This window comes from Rutidosis leptorrhynchoides, chromosome 7 (genome assembly GCF_046630445.1).
Source record: "Rutidosis leptorrhynchoides isolate AG116_Rl617_1_P2 chromosome 7, CSIRO_AGI_Rlap_v1, whole genome shotgun sequence".
NCBI classification, from domain to species: domain Eukaryota; kingdom Viridiplantae; phylum Streptophyta; class Magnoliopsida; order Asterales; family Asteraceae; genus Rutidosis; species Rutidosis leptorrhynchoides.
Window position 1 is genome coordinate 167077257 of NC_092339.1, and position 14624 is coordinate 167091880.

The 14624-nt window shown below is 33.1% G+C and overlaps 1 non-coding gene across 1 annotated transcript; it reads right to left on the bottom strand.

The window, feature by feature from the left end:
• Positions 1–14164: 14164 nt before the first annotated feature.
• On the bottom strand, positions 14165–14271 carry LOC139860726 (small nucleolar RNA R71). The gene has a single exon (XR_011763350.1). It is a non-coding gene; the product is annotated as a small nucleolar RNA R71 (small nucleolar RNA).
• Positions 14272–14624: the final 353 nt, after the last annotated feature.

Here is a 14624-nt window from a genome sequence, read left to right on the forward strand (position 1 = left end):
ATTTAGATTGTGATTAGAGTAGGCAACATAGAGTTCAGTGAACACTAGCTTGCTCAAAAGCATGATAGATGTTGTAAGATGATCCGGGGTTGAATATGTGATCTCAAAGGAGAGACCTCTAATCCAATTAGCAGTACCTTAGAATATCTAAGATTGCACGTCTGTTAATGTTAAGGCATAGCGTAGTGTTAAGTGGTGGAATATTGCTTTAGTTAAACCAACTAGGATTAAGAAAAGCTGAGACTTTCCTTTATGGGTCATATTTTACTTTGTTCATGCACCTAGGATTCTATCCATAAGGTCGTTTAAACCCTTTAGGTTAACGTTGGGAGTAGGGATATCCGTCTTAGCCAGAATCTTCAAAGCCTAAACTCATAGTGACAAATCAGTTAGGTTCTCAACCCAGTTGATTGAGGTTTAGTGTTTATTCTAGGAAGTTGAACTCTTGTGATCGTTCCCCATCAGAAGTCTATTCTCCATACCTATCTATCTCTATATTTATAAGTTCAATTACTGTTTTATTTAGTTAATCTTAATCTATCACCTCTTGTCACTAGGGTTAACTATATAGGCACTTTTGTCCCATGTTACTGAGCAAACATACAAAAATATGAACCTGAGTTATATTTACCACTTACTCGTTAAAAGGAAGACAAGTAGGTGAGTTATAGCTAGGAACCCCAGCTAAATATAAATGATAAAACCCATACTCTCTTTTGGTAGCTGATTCTAACGCGTTGCGACCTAACGACATCGCACAAATAAAACCGTCCGTTTTAGCCATATCAAGAGAGAAGTAAAGTTTTTGGCGCCTCTGCCGGGGACTTATTTTCTGTCTGTTAAGGTAATCGTTGATTCTGTCAAAATATCTGAGACTCTTGAGTGATGTCTAAGAAAGACAATTATACACGAACTTGGTTGTTGGATTTTCCGAACAATCTCCAATTATATTGGAATCAAAAGGATCCTGCCTCTTCGTTGTCAGCCTGACCACTTATTTCAAAGATAAATTGACAAGATACACACATGCTTAATAAACAGCGAGTTTGTCGGTATAGGATTTAAACTCGCCATTATAGTAAACCCTTTTCAAAACTATAAAAATAAAATATTAATTATGGTATTAATTTCTGTAGATTCCAGTTCAAACTTAACCGACTAAGAAGAAAGTGCGAAAGGCAGTTGCTCTCCCACAACTTTAGAAACTGGAGAAGTTTTTCTTTATAAAACCAAAACAAATCTAAACCCTTATGAATCTCATCAAGAATTAGTTCTTGATCCTTGTAGTCCAAGAAGCCGGATAATTTCATCTGACTTAGAGATTTCATTGTTTTTGGATAAGTTTTACTCAAATGAACCAGGATTCAACCCTCTTCACGATCCAAAAGGGAGGCTCAGTCTTAATGAACTCCTGATTATGGAAGATGAAATACGGGAAGAATATCCAACTATTTTCAAATATCCAGACTTGTTTAATCCCAAAGAGAAACGACACCCTGATAAAACAAAAGCTCCGTTTAATGGAAATCTGTTAAATCCTAATAGAAGGTTAGACATCTATAGAGAATTCATTAGGCACCTCTATTCCTAAGACTTCCCGTTCTCAACATTTCAAATCAATCTGTTAAAAGAGGTGCGTTCTCAAGTTCGTTCTCTCTACAAACTGTTAAAAGAATGTGGGGATGATATTTTTGTCAAGTATCGGGATGCAGAAACTGATTTCAAATTCTATTTAGAGTCATTCGTCAGTTTTCTCCCTCACTTCAGTAATAAGAAAGTTTCTCCAATTCATATAAACCGTTATGTCGCCGCAATGATCTCTGAATTGAAAGCAAGAAACCTAACCCTATTTCAAAATCTGGAAACCGAGATTTCTTTTACTTTGATCCAGCCTCATTTCTCATCAAAAGATTAATTAAAGCTTTTCCGGATTCTACCGAGGAAAGAATACATCAGAATTTCTTCGCAAAAAGAAAGGAAATATATTCTGAACTCGTACAAGTCCTCACTATGTCAAAATTTCCATTTACAACCCCGCAAAGGAAGATCATTCAGGAGTACAATTTTTAAATTTACTATCGGTGATCCTTGTAGTGACCCGAACTTTTCCAAGATTATATATATTGGATGAAAACTATTTTTGCATGATTAAATGTTTCCAACATGTTAAGCAATCAAACTTGTTAAGATTTGATTATTTGAAATGAGTTTCATGTAGACAATTGACCACCCAAGTTGACCGGCGATTCACGAACGTTAAAACTTGTAAAAACTATATGATGATATATATGGATATATATATATATATATATATATATATATATATATATATATATATATATATATATATATATATATATAGATAACATGATATTATGATAGGTAAGTATCTCACAAGGTATATTAACAATGAGTTATATACATAAAAATGAGACTACTAAGTTAAGAAACTCGAAACGATATATATAACGATTATCGTTATAACAACGTCTTATTAAATACATATGTATCATATTAAGATATTGTTACACTATATTTAACATGATAAAATGATAATTATATATATCATTAAGTATGTTAACAATGAACTACATTTGTAAAACAAGACTACTAACTTAAGAATTTTGAAACGAGACATATATGTAACGATTATCGTTGTAACGACATTTTAATGTGTATATATATATCATATTAAGATTTATTCATACACCATGTTATCATGATAATATGATAATTTAACATCTCATTAGATTTAATAAACAATGGGTTAACTATATTAAATGAGATCGTTAACTTAAAAGTTTCAAAACAGCATTTACATGTAACGACTAACGATGACTTAACGACTCAGTTAAAATGTATATACATTTAGTGTATTAAGATGTATTATTACACTTTTGAAAGACTTCAAGAGACATATCAAAGTATTCATACTTAACAAAAATGCTTACAATTACATTCTCATTCGTTTTCATCAACAATTCTACTCGTTTTCATTCGTATTCGTACTCGTACAATACATAGCTTCTAGATGTATTTACTATTGGTATATACACCTCAATGATCAGCTCTTAGTAGCCCTTGTGAGTCACTAAGACATGTGGGAACCATCATTTGACAACTATCATGACTTATGAGCATGAAAACAAAAACTAGTAACCTTATATTGACTAAGTATTAGGCATTTTTTTCAAACAACACACACATCACATTTCTTTGATTTTCTAATCCAAATTCTCTCCATCTTAACTCTCTCTAAGCTTAAGAACATCTATACTTCAGTAATATTGATCATCTAGGTCATTCTAGCTTCAATTACAATCAAGAAACATCATCATTCAAGAACACATCAAGAACACTTCACAAATACTTTCAAGTTTACTAGCTTACTTCCAATCTTGCAAATCCATTTTAAATGATCATCCAATCTCAAGAAATCTTTGTTATTTACAGTAGGTTATCTTTCTAAATCAAGGTAATACTCATATTTAAACTTTGATTCAATTTCTATAACTATAACAATCTTAATTCGAGTGATAATCTTACTTGAACTTGTTTTCATGTCATGATTCTACTTCAAGAACATTCAAGCCATCCAAGATCCTTTGAAGCTAGATCAATTTTTGTCACTTCTATTAGGTTTAACTACTAAACTTGAGGTAGTAATGATGTTCATAACATCATTCGATTCATATATATAAAACTATCTTATTCGAAGATTATAACTTGTAATCACTAGAACAGAGTTTAGTTAATTCTAAACTTGTTCGCAAACAAAGTTAATCCTTCTAATTTAACTTTTAAAATCAACTAAACACATGTTCTATATCTATATGATATGCTAACTTAATGATTTAAAACCTGGAAACGCGATGAACACCGTAAAACCGGACATACGCCGTCGTAGTAAAACCGCGGGCTGTTTTGGGTTAGATAATTAAAAACTATGATAAACTTTGATTTAAAAGTTTTCCTTCTGGGAAAATGATTTTTCTTATGAACATAAAACTATATCTAAAAATCATGGTTAAACTCAAAATGGAAGTATGTTTTTCAAAATGGTCATCAAGACGTCGTTCTTTTGACTGAAATGACTACCTCTTACAAAAATGACTTGTAACTTGTATTTCCGACTATAAACTTATACTTTTTCTGTTTAGTTTCATAAATTTCAGTTCATTATGAAACCATAGAAACTTGAATCACTCAAAACGGATTTAAAACGAAGAAGTTATGGGTAAAACAAAATTTGATATTTTTGCTTGTTGTAGCTACGTGAAATTTGTAACAAATCTATTCTAACCATAACTTAACTAACTTATATTGTATTATACATGTACTCTAACATATTATGTAACCTTGATAGACCATAGACACGTATACAATGTTTTGACATATCATATCGACGTCATCTATATATATTATTTGGAACAACCATAGACACTCTATATGCTGTAATGCTAGAGTTCGCTATATAAGGTTGAGGTTGATTTCAAAATATATATACTTTGAGTTGTGATCTATCCTGAGACTTGTATACACTGGGTCGTGGATTGATTCGAGATAATATATATTGATTTATTTCTGTACTATTAACTGTGGACAATTAGTTGTAGATTACTAACGATGGACTGCTAACTTAACAAACTTAAATCATTAAAACGTAATAAAAAATGTTGTGAATATATTTCGATCATACTTTGATATATATGTATATATTGTTATAGGGTCGTGAATCGACCAGTGGCCAAGTCTTATTACCGGCAAATTAAAAATCTGTGAAAGTGAGTTATAGTCCCACTTTAAAAATCTATTATTTTTGGGATGAGTATACATGCAGTTTTATAAATGTTTTATGAAATAGACACAAATGATCAAAAAAATTACATTCTATGTTGAATTATCGAACCGAATATGCCCCTTTTTAGCTTGGTAGCCTAAGAATTGGTGTTAATTATAATTGCCACCAATTGACGCGAATCCTAAAGATAGATCTATTTGGCCCAACAAGCCTCATCCGGGTTACGGATGCTTTAGTACTTCGATTTATCATGTCTGATGAGAGTCCCGGAATGATGGGGATATTCTATATGCATCCTGTTAAGGTCGATTACCAGGTGTTCATCATATGAATGATTTTTATGCAGTTTGCATGTTATTGAGAAATGGAAATTGAAAATCTCGTGGTCTATTATTACGAATTGATAAATATATAGGTTAAACCTATAACTCACCAACATTTTTGTTGACGTTTAAAGCATGTTTATTCTCAGGTGATTATTAAGAGCTTCTGCTTTTGCATACTAAATAAAGACAAGATTGGAGTCTGCATGCTTGTATAATATTGTTTAAAAACTGCATTCGAAGACTTATATTGTTGTGTAATATTATTGTAAATCATTATGTAATGGTCATGTGAAAATGCTATATTTTAGATTATCATTGTTTGATAAACGTCATAATATTTTAAACCTTTATCGATAAAATAAAGGTTATGGTTTGTTTTAAAAATCGAATGCAGTCTTTGAAAAATGTCTCATATAGAGGTCAATACCTCACAAGAAAATCAATTAATATGAAACGTTTATAATCGATATGAACGGGACATTTCAGTTGGTATCCGAGCGTTAGTCTTAGAGAACCAGAAATTTGCATTAGTGTGTCTTACCGAGTTTGTTAGGATACATTAGTGAGTCTGGACTTCGACCGTGTTTTCTTTAAAGACGATTGCTTAACACTTTTTGTTGGAAACTATATATTATTAACATGTAAATATTATGTGATATATTAATCTCTTAACGTGTTTGATATTGTGTGATAGATGTCTACCTCTAGTACAAATCCCATCGACTCACCTAATAATAATGAAGAGTCGAATATATTTTGAGAAGATTCACAAATTCCCGAGGAAGAATTGGAAGAGGAGGAACCGGAAGAGGAAGAATCGGAAGAGGAGGAACCGGAAGAGGAGGAACCGGAAGAGGAGGAACTGGAAGAGGAGGAACCGGAAGAGGAGGAACCGAAAGAAGAGGAACCGGAAGAAGAAGAGGTTTCGGAGGAAGAAATATTAATAACTATAGAAAAACGGTTAAATAAAAAAAATCTCCACCAATGGACCAAAGTTAAAAATGGTCAATGGTGTTTCCGCCAAGGAAGCAAAATATTGGGAAAATTACCAGTTTTCTGATGAATCGGATCCCGATGAGGATTCCGATGATGTTATAGAAATTAACTCGACCCAATTTGAAAAAGTAAAAGAAAACAATAAGGGAAAAGGCATCAAAATAGAGAAACCCAAGCCCAAAACCGATGAACTTTATGTTAACATGAAGTACCCTGATGGGGTGTACCGTAAACACCCGTATTTCTTAAACTTTCACTATAACCCGGGAACATCTAAGCCATCAAGTTTTTCTAGACCATTTGAGAAAAGAACAGCTCGTATTAGGGGAGCACAATATATCCCTAGGAAATTAGCGAAATGAACCAAGTCCGAAGAGGAAGAAACGAGTGAGTCGAAATAAAGAGTTGTAATCATGTTGTGTAATATATGTATTGTAGTGTGCTTGTATTTTCATGTTATATGTAAAAAGTGCTTGTTTGTTTGTTAATTATCTTTTACGAATCTAATCCTCGTCTATTTTATAGTATAAAAACACACAATGGACGTTAAGGATAGACAACTGAATATTTTAGAAGACCTACCCGGGGACATGATTGATGAAATCTTGTCTAGAGTTGGTCAGAGTTCATCGACACAATTATTTATGGCGAAATTAGTTTGTCAAACTTTTGAAAGAAGTTCCAGGCATGCCTTAGTTTATAAAAGGCTTTCCTTTAATAGATGAGGTATATCACATTGGGGAGACCATAAGTTACGCCGTGTTTTCTTTAAAGCATTGAATGCGGGGAACCCAGATGCAATTTTACGCTACGGGTTGAGAGCCTATTTTGACTCTACCTATCCCAACATAGGACTTCGTTCTTTAGAAAGAGCTTCAAACATGCAACATAAAGAAGCATGTTATGTCTACGGGTTAGTAATGTTCGCTTCCCACCAAATCGAGAAAAAGAACATAGGATTGCAACTACTAAATAAAACATTCCCACAAGTTACGGATTCAGTAGTTGGGGTGAGAAATAAGATTTTTAGATTATTACGGGGCTGTTGGGCATTACATAACCCCCGTCCTTTTGAAAACTTTACAACATGCTGCCTAGACAACGGTCACAACGGTTATTTTCCACAAGACCAAGGATGGGAAATAATACTAGTAAAACCCGAATGCATGATTTGCTTCTGGACTTATGAATTGCGTGTCTTTATTGCCTTTGCTGAACGACTTGCGTATTAACTAGAATTGTCTTCGCAACTGCTTTGTATCAAAGTTATTGTCTGCTATATCTTATGCTATATGTAATATAGCGGTATTGTAAGTTTGAAAAATATTGTATAATAGTTTGAACGCAAAATATTATTGTAATCGGTTTTTCATATAGAATTGTAGTAGTTGAATTGTATGTTAGCTACTAAGTATGAACTTAACGGGTAGGTACTACCCGAATTAAAACTTATAAAATGCTAATATGAAGAAAAAGCTTTTATAAATGAGTTCATATTATGCTACGGAATACTATTGACTACTCTTAATATTCTATATAATTAATTTAATTCTTTTGGCTATTTTTGAAGGAAATGGCACCGACTACTCGTCAGAACTTGAACATGAGCGAGGAAGACTTCCGTGTTTTTCTTGCTGCCAACATAGCAGCAGTATAAGCTGCAATGCAAAACAACAATAATAACTCTGAATCTAGCAATGCAACTAACGCCACAAGAAATCGTGTAGGATGTTTCTATAAAGAATTTACTGCCTGCAAACCTTTGGAATTTGATAGAACCGAAGGACCAATCGGATTGAAACGGTGGACCGAGAAGGTCGAATCGGTGTTTGCCATAAGTAAATGTACTGAAGAAGATAGGGTGAAGTACGCCACGCATACCTTCACAGGTACTGCGTTAACATGGTAGAATACCTATCTAGAACAAGTGGGACAAAATGCTGCTTACGCACTACCGTGGTCAGCATTCATGCACTTGATGAACGAGCAGTACCGTCCCAGAAATGAGGTCAATAAGCTCAAGGTAGAGATTAGAGGATTACGAACACATGGTTTCGACATTACTATGTACGAACGAAAATTCACAGAGTTGTGCCTATTGTGTCCAAGAGCGTTCGAAGATGAAGAAGAGAAGACCGATGCATTTGTGAAAGGGTTACCAGAAATAATTCAAGAAGATGTGAGTTCATACGAGCCTGCCTCCATACAAAAGGAAAGTCGAATGGCTCATAAACTCATAAACCAAATTGAGGGAAGAATTAAAGAGCAAGCGGCCGAAGAAGTCAACATGAAACAAGTCAAGAGAAAGTGGGAAGAAACCAGTGACAAGGGTCACCAATACAACAACAACAACAACAATCACAACCACAATCGTAACAACTATCCCAACAACTGCAACATCAATCGCAACAACAACAATCGAAATCCCAATAATAATTACAACAAACGTCCCAACAACAACAACTACAACAATCGTCCCAACAACAATAACAACCACATCAATCCCAATAACAATCTCAATAACAACAATCAGAAAATTCCATGCTATAGGTGTGAAGGATATCATCCGGTTAAATTTTGTGAAGTAGTATGTACCAAATGTAATAGGAAGGGTCATGCTGCAAAGAAGTGTGAAGCTTTCGGACCAGTGACTAAAAGAACAAATACTACCCACATTATTTGTTTCGGATGCGGGAAGAAGGGCCACTACAAAACTACGTGCCCAAACCAGGGAAATAATAATGGGCAAAGCCGTGGGAGAGTTTTTAACATTAATACGGAAGAAGCGCAGGAAGACCCGGAACTTGTTACAGGTACGTTTCTTATCGATGAAAAACCTGCTTATGTTTTATTTGATTCGGGTCCGGATAGAAGCTATATGAGTAGAGATTTTTGTGCTAAATTAAGTGGTCCATTGACGCCTATGAATAATAAATTTTTACTCGAATTAGCAAACGGTAAATTAATTTCGGCAGATAAAATATGTCGGAATCGAGAAATTAAACTGGTTAGCGAAACGTTTAAGATTGATTTGATACCAATAGAGTTAGGGAGTTTTGATGTGATAATTAGCATGGACTGGTTGAAAAAGGAGAGAACAGAGATCGTATGTTACAAAAATGCAATTTGCATTGTACGAGAAGAAGGAAAACCCTTAATGGTGTACGGAGAAAAGAGCAACGCGAAGCTAAATCTTATTAGTAATTTGAAGGCACAAAAGCTAATAAGAAAAGGTTGCTATGCTGTTCTAGCACATGTCGAGAAAGTAAATTCCGAAGAAAAGAACATCAATGATGTTCCCGTCGCAAAAGAATATCCCGATGTATTTCCGAAAGAATTATCGGGACTACCTCCACACCGATCCGTTGAATTTCAAATAGACCTTGTACCAGGAGCTGTACCAATAGCTTGTGCTCTATACAGACTCGCACCTAGTGAAATGAAGGAACTAACTACAAGAACTTTTCGAACGTGGTTTCATACGACCAAGTACATCACCATGTGGAGCTCCTGTTTTGTTTGTCAAAAAGAAGGATGGTACATTCAGATTGTGTATCGACTACCGAGAGTTGAACAAACTTACCATCAAGAACTGTTACCCACTACCGAGAATCGACGACTTATTTGATCAACTACAAGGCTCGTCAGTTTATTCGAAGATTGATTTACGTTATGGGTATCATCAAATGCGGGTGAAGGAGGATGATATTCCGAAGACTGCTTTCAGAACGTGTTACGGCCATTACAAGTTTTTGGTTATGCCGTTTGGGTTGACTAACGCACCAGCTGTGTTCATGGACCTCATGAACCGAGTGTGTGGACCATACCTTGACAAGTTTGTGATAATGCTAAAAACGAACATATATTTCATAGCATTATTCCCCAAGAAAGACAAGATTTTAGTTGCAATTGTTCTATTTACAAGTGATATTCGTTTAAATATTAAAAGGTGAAGACAAAAGACAGATTCGACGAATTGAAGACGCAAATGACCAAAAAGCTCAAAAGTACAAAATACAATTAAAGAAGTTCCAATTATTGATAAGAAACGTCTCGAAATTACAAAAGTACAAGATTCAAAATGCAGAGTACAAGATATTAAATTGTACGCAAGGACGTTCGAAAATCCGGAACCGGGACCAGAGTCAACTCTCAACGCTCGACGCAACGGACTAAAAATTACAAGTCAACTATGCACATAAATATAATATAATATTTAAATAATTCTTATAATTATTTATATATTATATAAATAATAAAAATCCGTCGGCAAGAAAGACTCCAAAGTTGGTGAGCTGGAATTTCAAACTCCGCGACTCGCGGAGTTTGAAGGCAGAAAAGGCCGCAAGTCGCGGATCCCCAAAAACTGAAACTCCCTATAAAAGCAAACGAATTCTGATCGAAAAAAATAACATAATATATATCCATCTCTCTATCTATATACGTAATATTTATATTTATAATTTATATTTTAATTTTAATTTTAATTTTAATCCTAATAATAAGGGTATGTTAGCAAATGTTGTAAGGGTGTAAGTCGAAATTCTGTCCGTGTAACGCTACGCTATTTTTAATCATTGTAAGTTATGTTCAACCTTTTTAATTTAATGTCTCGTAGCTAAGTTATTATTATGCTTATTTAAATCCGAAGTAATCATGATGTTGGGCTAATTACTAAAATTGGGTAATTGGACTTTGTACCATAATTGGGGTTTGGACAAAAGAACGACACTTGTGGAAATTAGACTATGGGCTATTAATGGGCTTTTTATTTGTTTAACTAAATGATAGTTTGTTAATGTTAATATAAAGATTTACAATTGGGCGTCCCTATAAATTACCATATACACTCGATCGGACACGATGGGCGGGGTATTTATATGTACAAATAATCATTCATTTAACCGGACACGGGAATGGATTAATAGCCACTATAATTGTTGAAACAGGGGTGAATTACATTCAAGGGTAATTGGTGTAATTGTTAACAAAGTAGTAAAACCTTGATTTACACGCAGTCGATAACCTGGTGTATTCATTAAACAAAGTATTAAAACCTTGTTACAATTCGAATCCCCAATTAGTTAGAATATTTAACTTCGGGTATAAGGATAATTTGACGAGGACACTCGCACTTTATATTTATGACTGATGGACTGTTATGGACAAAAACCAGACGGACATATTAAATAATCCAGGACAAGGTACAATTAACCCATGGGCATAAAACTAAAATCAACACGTCAAACATCATGGTTATGGAAGTTTAAATAAGCATAATTCTTTTATTTCATATTTAATTTCCTTTATTTTATATTTAATTGCACTTCTAATCGCATTTTTATTGTTATTGTATTTAATTGCACTTTTAATTATCGTAGTTTTTAATTATCGCAAGTTTATTTTATCGCACTTTTATTATTCGCAATTTCATTATCATTATTTACTTTACGCTTTAAATTAAGTCTTGTATTTATTTATTATTTTATATTTGGTTTTAACTGCGACTAAAGTTTTAAAATCGACAAACCGGTCATTAAACGGTAAAAACCCCCCTTTATAATAATAATATTACTTATATATATATATATATATATTTGTATTTTTATAAAAGTAAACTAATATAGCGTTAAGCTTTGTTTAAAGATTTTCCCTGTGGAACGAACCGGACTTACTAAAAACTACACTACTGTACGATTAGGTACATTGCCTATAAGTGTTGTAGCAAGGTTTAAGTATATCCATTCTCTAAATAAATAAATATCTTGTGTAAAATTGTATCGTAATTAATAGTATTTTATACCCCTTAGCTTTAACTATCAAGTATTTTTGGCGCCGCTGCCGGGGACAATCCAGCTTAAAAGCCGGAAGCGCAACGCTACATAAAAAAAAGATTTTTATTTTTAGTTTACTTTTATAAAAATACGTTTTTGTAAAAAAATACGTTTTTAATTATTCGAAAATATAAAAAGAAAACAAAAATATAAATATTTTTAAGAGTTTGTTAAATATTTAAGTTTTATAAAGTTTCTTTATTTTTATTTTATAAAAATATAAGTTTTATTTAAATATTTTGTGTTTATTTAGAACATATAAAAAAAACGAAAAAAAAAAATTTAATATATATATATAAATCTATTTTTAAGATATTTTTAAAATTATAAAGTAGTTCTATTTTTATTTTAGTTTTTAAATATAAGTTTTTATTATATAAATATTTTGATTTAAACAAACAAAAAAAAAACGTCGAAATAAAAAACTGTACCAGAGTTGAATTTTGGAACCCCGCGACTCGCGGAGTTTGCAGCCTCGAATACCGCGACTCGCGGAGACAGTCTGACACGGGTACACAGAAGCCGTAGCAGCATTAATTACGGGTTTTTATTAATTATATTTAAACTTAAACCCTAATTAGGGTATATTTATTATAATATTTAGTTTTTATTAGTTTATTTTGTTTTAATTAGTTTAATAAAATATAAAATTAATAGTTTTAATAAATAAATAATATAAAAATAATATTTTTATAAAAATTGTAATTTTTACAACTTTTTGTTTATTTTTATATTTTGTCCCTCTTTAATAGTTTTAGCGTAATATTTGTATTTTTCGCTCGTATTTAGTTTTAATTCATAGTTTTTGCCATAGTTATTTTTATTTATAGATTTTTAGGCTTTGCCATAAAATCCCTTAAGTGCTTTTTCTTTAGACTAAGATTTAGGTACTTTAGAATTTTGCGACGCCTTTTTAAGTTTTAGTTTCTTTTTAAGTTATTTCCATTTGGGATATAGTTTTTCTTGTAAGCTTTAATATTTTTAGACGACTTTTACCTATGTATCAATTATCATTCCAATTAGTAATCTCAATTTGCGATTATAATTTTAAGTTAGTTGTAGTAATAAGGTTAGGTTAGTCAAGTGTTTTTAAGTTTTATAAGTTTCTTTTATTTTTCCGTCACCTTTTATTTTTCAACCATTTTTCTTTTTCGACCTTTTTCCGACGCGCTCTTTTTCTTTCTTATTTCTCGTCATTCTAGTTTTTAGGACTTAGAATTTTTTCTACTTCTTATCTAAATTTCTTAAAATTACGAAAATTTATTTTAAGTGGTTAAATTGATAGACATCAAAATTTTCTGGTTCGTAGTAATAGTTGGATTTGTACGTGGACCGGGTTATTGGAGCCAAACAGTCCTCAATTATATTGAGACCAAACGAATCCTGCCCCTCTGCTGCATCTTTTGGCTATTCGAAACGTGGGCAAAATCAGAAAAGTCTATTGATTGGATAACTTATTATAATTTTTTTTTCCTTTTTAAAAAAACTAATAGGATATTCAGTGAATGCACTGAGCAAGACGTTCACCACATTTTGTACGTTCACCACCTGTAACTAGATCAAGCCATTTAGCAAATATTACCGCCGTTGATTTTTCTTTAGAATCGTCATCCAGTCGACCAAGTACTCCAGTTCAAATTTCCGATAATCCATTTTTTGAACCCGACCTCACAATTGAGAATCCGGAGAATATTCAGGGACGATTCGTAGATCCTGAACCACTAAACTTTCCTCCGGAACCACCAATCATTCAAACAGAGATTGTTGAGGAACGAACCATTAAATCAGAATCCTCTAGTGATTTCGATTCAACAAATTCAATTATGAAAGTAACAGAACCATTAAGTATGGAAGACCGAATGAGAGCTAAACGCACTGGCCAAGGTCACGCAATTACTCATCCAGACATTAATGCGCCAGATTATGAAATCAAAGGACAGATTCTACACATGGTGACTAATCAATGCCAATTTAGTGGTGCGCCGAAGGAAGATCCAAATGAACATCTACGTACCTTTAATAGGATCTGCACACTATTTAAAATCCGAGAAGTGGAGGATGAACAGATATATCTCATGTTATTTCCCTGGACTTTAAAGGGAGAAGCCAAAGATTGGTTGGAATCGTTACCTGAAGGGGCGATTGATACATGGGATGTTTTAGTTGAAAAATTTCTTAAACAATTCTTTCCGGCATCTAAAGCCGTAAGACTTCAAGCAGAAATTGTTACATTTACACAGAAGCCAAATGAAACTCTATATGAGGCATGGACAAGATTTGGAAAGTTATTAAGAGGATGTCCGCAACATGGTTTAGACACCTGTCAAATAGTACAAATATTCTACCAAGGATGCGACATCACTACATGGAAAGACATAGATATAGCAGCTGGTGGTTCTATTATGAAGAAAACCGAAACTGATGCTTACAAAATTATTGATAACACTGCTTCCCACTCACATGAGTGGCACCAAGAAAAAGATATCGTTAGATCATCTAAAGCAGCTAGAGCCGATTCTAGCCATGACTTAGATTCCATTTCCGCAAAGATAGATGCTGTTGAGAGACGAATGGAAAAGATGACTAACGATATTCACTCAATACGAATTAGTTGTGAGCAGTGTGGAGGACCACATTTGACAAAAGATTGTCTCAGTATTGAACTAA